Genomic DNA, 7,063 nt, shown 5'->3' with positions numbered 1-7,063 from the left:
GCATAATAATATGTTCCATAGTAGGAAGCCTTTGTTTTCTACAGTAGGCTATTGACCAGCGTTACATTGAGGTATGAGAGTTACTAGACTAGGTTTGTTAGCCTACCTAATGCCATACCTTTCTCTTCCTGAGTTAGGCATTATTGCTACGGAAGAGTGAAATGGCTGAAGGTACAACGCTACTAGTGGTTGAAGGTTTAAACCAATGGTTTAACACAACAGCATATCAAGCACAGCCATGAATGCATGGAAAATATCGGTAGCACTTAATACATTATTTATCGCCATGCGAAATATCGCAATACTCAAGTGTATCGATATTGTTGTACATCCCTACCACTGACAATGTCAGTAGTAGGGGTGGACACTGTCAGTATATTCTACTGACACTGTCAGTGTATGCTACTGACACTAAAGCGTATGCTACTGACACTAAAGCGTATGCTACTGACACTGTCAGTGTATTCTAGTTCCAACACTGTCAGTAAATACTACTGACACAACAGCTAAAGCTAGCTGCCGTGTCAGACACAGCCTGGTGATGTCACAGCCTCTGCCAGGCATTAGCCACATAATGGCCAGGATTTACTGATAAAACAGGAGCCTACGTTGGCGGTCCTCAGTGACTTAAGCGGGGTGTTCTTCCATAGCTGTTGGGGGTTATACAGTATATCTCACTCAATCCTGTATAACTGACAGTATCTTTCTCCCATTCCCCATCTCTGTCTCTCTGTCCAAGTGACTCCATCTCTCCTGTTCGGAGTGGCCTTCCTATTAGGGAGTCGACTCGATCAATGAACTGATCACGATGATGTTGATACCATAGCTTCTTTGTTTCTTAGCAAATTATTACATAATTTGCTAAACGATATATAAAAACGATGTGCTTGTTTTAGATTTTTCAGGAAAATGTATTGTCATTTATATAACACATTTTAATTTTGAGATGGCAATCAAAGATCCACCAGGGAGCAAGTCATGACTAGATGGACACCCTAGCCTGGAAGGAAAACACATTCGTTTAGACATGGATTTAATTGATTCATTTTAGTTCAATTCAGGCATTGTTGGTAAAAGGTAAGTTTAGGCATGACTTTAACAAATCTTTTCATTATGTTATGTACTGTTGGTCCAGTTACGTTTAGACATGGCTTGGTGTGGTTTAAGTTAGGGTAAGGATCTGGGGCGGGTTTTCAGGTGGGATTTAAATCCTTCCTAATGTGGCAATCTAGCGATGACGTGTAACTATGAAAAGAGGGTTGATTATTGGGTCATGGGAGCTTCAGTCACAAAGACTGCTCAACTGGCTAGTGTTTCCATAGGAACTACAGGATCTGTATTTGATCTATGGGAAAGACATCAATAAAGGTCAGAAATTGTGATGGATTTGTAGTGACGCTCATACAACTCTTCCACAGGTAACTGAGAACGTTATTGCCATCCACAGGGCACAAGACAAGAGGTCCCTGAATGGATTATGAATATTAACCCATTAAGACCGGGAAATAATCTGTGTCATTTTAGATTTCTTTGGCTATTCAAAAATAGCAGATATAGACACTTATAGCGCGGCACCGAAGTGCCGCGCTATGAGCTTGTAGATCTGCTATTTTCTAAAAATCTTGAAAATTTGTTTGACTCAAATCTTTGCTTCTGGGGGTCCCTGGAATTACATATTTTGAGATGGGACCGGGGCCAAATTCATAGGGCTACATCATTTCAGGGGTCCTTGGACATGAAAAAGTTTGAGAGACACTGATATAGCAATTTTGAATATAGCATTTCAAAAAACTGTTAGGATTTAGAAGACATGTTGTAGAATCGGGTCCTCAGGTCTTAATGGGTAAAGTGAATAATATGCCATGGCCTTCACAGTCACCAGATCTCAACCTAATTGGACAACGGGAGATTTTGGAGTGAACCAATGAGTAGACTGCGCAGTCTTCACTCTCAACCACCAAAATGCCAAATGAGGGAACATCTTTTTGTTTGAATGGTGTTCCATCACTCCAGTGGTGTTCCAGTGACTTGTCCAATCTATGCCAAGGTGCATTAGCAACACCTAATAAGTTACTTTCTGTTGTTGTTTTTCATTTGCTTTGTCGGTACACCGTACTACATCCCAGCTTTTTTTTGTTGTATATTTCCCTAAAGATTCCCTCTGTCTCCCCTCCTCCTCTTTCCATATTGAAATTGCACATCATCCTTCTGTTGTTTTTCCATCTGTTTGTTATGGAGTGTGCACCACAACATAACTTAATAATTAAAAAGGAAATCTCTTCATCCCAATCTAAACATTGGGTAAGGCAAGAATCCACTTTGACATTCTTTTTTCCACCCGGACAGGTCTTTAATCTGTGTGACGTTATTTACCAGCTCTGGCATATCTGCTGCCTCTCAGCGATCTAATACGCATCTTCTGATTAATGAGACACATCCCACCCCTCTGTCTAAAATCTAGGGGTATTTTATAGGGGCAGCACTAATTAGCTGACTCAGCAGTCGGCATGCATGTATGTATGTATGTATGTATGTACGTACATGATGTATACTGTGTGCATCGATTAGATTGATGCCCAATAGGTGTGCCGTCACACCCAGCTCAGATAGTTAGTTTGACTCAGGCCAGGTGTGACTTCTCAAGCCATCACCCACACCACAGTATGAATTTATAGCTGTAGGCAGTCACATTTTCTACTTAAGTAAAAGTATCAATACTCCAATATAGAAATACTCTTACAAGTCCGGAATTCAAAATGTACTTGAGTAAAAGTCAAAACGTATTAGCATAAAAATGTACTTAGAGTACCAAAAGTAGAGAGTACTCATTATGCAGAATGTCCCATTTGTATAAATGTATAAAAATCTTTTGAAAATAGCAGATTTAACAAGCTCACAATGCTCACAAGCTTGTAGATCGTCTATTTTCAAATGGCCAAAATATACAGTATATAGGGCTGAAGTGGTTAAATCATGTTTTGTAATAATAATCAAAATCTAGTAACTAGTTTTCAAATAATTGTAGTGGAGTAAAAGTACAATGTTTGCCTCTGAGATGTAGTGGAGTAGAGGTAAAAGTATTGGAAATTGGAAATACTCAAGTAAAGTACAAATACTTATTTTTTTTACTGAAGTACAGTACTTGAGTAAATGTAATGAGTTACTTATACCACTGGCTGTAGGCTATATTGCTGATTCTGTTTCACACCAGCACCACATGAATGTCTTTTCAAAGTTGTAATTTCAAAGTTGTGAACAGATGTTTAGAACAAACACTAAATAACATCATTCATATATGAGATGAACAGTAACAGTGTTTAATATACTTGTAAGTCAGTGACAATGGTCTTTGTTTCAGACAGTACTGTACTCCCACTACATCAGTTCCAGTGCTAAAATGTCCTGAGACAGTGAAGTTCATACACAGTGAAAGGGGGAAAGGCTTGTATGAATAACTTATAGCAACCCAGATGAGACAGACAGACCCAGACATGCGTCTGTCTACCGTATGTGCAAAAAACATACAAATCTGTCAGCTTGTCCAGCTTTTTTTTATACAGGAACGTCACATGGTCACATGAGCACCTGTCAAAACTAATATTTCTTTTGCTCTCTCGCTCTCTGTCTTTCTCACAAATGGCCTGAGAAGCATGTCTTCCTCTTAGTTCTTTTATTGATTGATGTTTTCCTGAGTGAAATGCGATGTGTTATAGTATATTTCTAGTAAATCATTAAGCTGATTTGTATTGTTTTTTTTTATTTTTGTGTTGTTGTTTTTAACAGCTGTATGTGAATCATATTCACATACTTGATGTTGATTTTAATTCAACAATTTATTTTCTTTGAGATTTGCTGCAGAGAGGAAGGCTCTGAGTTTTTCATCTCTGATTGATTACACAGAGGGAGAGACCAACATTTTTCCTTCCATTTTAAATAAAGATGCACAGAGCCAAGTCTCCTCATCTGATCTGAATGGGACTCCAATAAAACAAATTCGTGAGACAGCTTCACAAGGAGGCGTTCCCAAACCGACCTTTTGTCTTGGTCCTGACAGCCCACAACTGTTATTTTAGCCTTTCCAGTTGACTCTCCATTAATTTTATATTAACATTACCAAGGACCAAAGCTGGTAAACCTGACCGCGTGGAGCATTTATTTAATGACACAGGCAGATATTTGGTAGATGTTTCTCCTGCCTTCTGTTGTAGGCTAAATGTGTTTCATTCCAACAATCTCCTCACATTAATATCTGAATTTCATCCAGTTTGAGGAATAAATAGATATCATAAATGTACAGTTTCATTTATCTTGGAGATAATGACTGAGTTTTACTGTGTATCGGAAAGACAGCACACGACAGGACAACAGTAGCAGTAAACATTCACAACATATACACTACAAAGTGCCTCGGATTTGTTCAGGTCGCTGGTAATTCATATTAAAACATGTTGTATTGTTCACAAACATGTTAATGCAGAATAATATATATACTTTTGAAAAATGTAATGTCTTCATGCTGAGGTAATGATCCAGAGTGGCTTAATGCATTCTTGGAGGGGTAAGTGAGATTTGATCGCCATCTAGTGGCCGGCCAATAACAATCAGCTAATCAAGTGAACATAGCAAGTTACCTTGACAAAAATCTATTTTTAAAAGACAAACATGCATGCATATACATATGAAGCTCCTGACCTTCACTCTGCTGTGAGCAGGGAAAAAAGTAGGGTTGTCCGATATTGGCTTTTTTACCGATAACCGATATACCGATATTGTCCAACTCTTAATTACCGATACCGATATCAACCGATACCGATATATGCGGGGATTATTGTGATTAGGGTAAGCTCAAATTTCATATCACACACACCATATACAGTAAGAACTCCTGTAACTTATTTATAAAGCAAAAAAAAAAAAAAAAAAAATTCAAAAACCGATACCGATATTTTCCCGATATCAATTTTTATGCTAATATCGGCCGATAATATCGGGAGGCCGATAATATCGGACATCCCTAGAAAAAAGCCATTCGCGTGTGGCGTGCACACAGCCACACACAGAGTGAATTGACCACTTACTGTACATCTTTATCTACAAATGGTCTCTTTTTTTTACGGAGCCATTCTGATTTAGTGCCTTTATTTATTCTCTTTCCCTATAGTGTAAATGTGCACCCCAGACCAGCCATCAACTGATTCACAGAGTCACAAAGATGAGGCTCTGTCTGAGCGGAATTGATTCTGATACATGATGTACTGTGGCTTGAACCTAATAAATTGCATTTTTTGACCATCAATTTGGTCATCAATGTGACTTAATGTGCCCGTGGCAAGACTTGTCCATGTCCGTGGCACTTTTTTAATTTTGGTAAAAAATACTTAATTCTTTAACATGAATATGTATGATAAAGCACTGACTGTTCTTATAAGACCCAATTATTGAAGTACCAGTGTCCAGATTTTCTTCAAAATAGGTAGGATACTGATGTAATTCATGCAAAAAAAATACTATCATTTTAAAATGTGTGGTACATTGGCATAGACACTGTGGCACATTAGGAGTTCTCTATTACAGTGGTTCTCAAAGTGGGGTCTGAGGTGTTTTAGAGCTTGTAGACATGCTACGTTACATGTAAAACGTTTATTTTGACTTTATAAAAAAACTTAAACTTTTTTAAGACTCATACACAAGGTGCACTCTAAATTATGTAAAACGTTTCCAAACGAGTATGAAGAGAGCATAACTGGTGTTGACATGGGAATCTCTTGTCTGCACAGAGAAGATCAGCGCTCAGAGATCACAGAGCAGTGTGTGGAGAGGGACGGTCTAGAGCGACATCTAATGGGCAAAGGCTGAATGTTGTCTGTAGTGCTTTACATTGTTTCGGCACGTTTTGTTTTCCATACGTTAGTACATGTTTGCCTGATTTGTGTTTTTGGTAACCCCCCCCCCCCCCCCCCCCCCCCCACCCCCGGAGAATAATGCACTGGTCAGAGGCCAAAACCTCTACCTTCAACTTTAGATGAAATAAGAGGTGACCGAGAGCCACATACATGTACACTAGTATAGTTATACATGTATGTGGCTCTTGGTAACTTTAATTATATGTACTGTACCCTGTCACAACTCACTACCTTCATCAACACAACATGAACAGCCTAGTATACGTATACTGTACCCTTTTACAACTCTTTACCCAACAATAACCACAACACAACCACGACACGCTGAAGATTCACATCAGCCTTCAATTCCAGAGCCAGAAAGTCACTGAACATGTTTCATTGCCACCCAGTCATTGAGTCACAATATGACAGCAATACAGCAACAGCTTGAATCACATTAGTACACAACATACAGCACAATGTAGCAACAATAGAACAACAGCTTGAATCACATTAGTACACAACATAAAACACAAGCAGCAGCAGCAAAGAAAACAAGGTTCCTACCTTGAGACGTCTTTTTCTTTTTTCTCTTCATATTCTTCTTCCTGAATTCTAAGTGTGGTCACACTTTAGTAACCATGATGGCCCACAGTGCCCACTGGGCTTTACTCATTGTAGAGCCCCCCTCACCAAAGAAAGAAAGAAAGAAAGAAAGAAAGAAAGAAAGAAAGAAAGAAAGAAAGAGGAATAATGGCCTCGAAGAAATGGCCTACATAGAGGTGTTGCTACCAAGCCATGCATAATACATTAACCCTGTTAAAATTCTCAACCTATACCAACGTACACTGCACCCTGTCACAACATCAACAACACAACACATACAGCCTAGTATACGTATACTGTACTCTGTCACAACTCACTACCTTCAACAGCAGCAACAACACAACACAGCCTAGTACACATACTATACCGTGACACAACTCACTATCTTAAACAACACAAGACAACACAACACACTGTAGATTCCCATCAGCCTTCAATTCCAGAGACAGACACAGTCACTCAAAATGTTTCAATTCTACCCAGTCAATGAGTCCTAATATGACAACAGAGCAACAGCTTGAATCATCATACAACACAATCAGCAGCAGCAAAGAAATAAAACGGGTTCCTAC

Source organism: Gymnoscopelus microlampas (assembly GCF_963454915.1).
Source record: "Gymnoscopelus microlampas genome assembly, chromosome: 18".
In the NCBI taxonomy this organism is placed as follows: Eukaryota; Metazoa; Chordata; class Actinopteri; order Myctophiformes; family Myctophidae; genus Gymnoscopelus; species Gymnoscopelus microlampas.
This window is presented reverse-complemented; position numbering follows the sequence as displayed.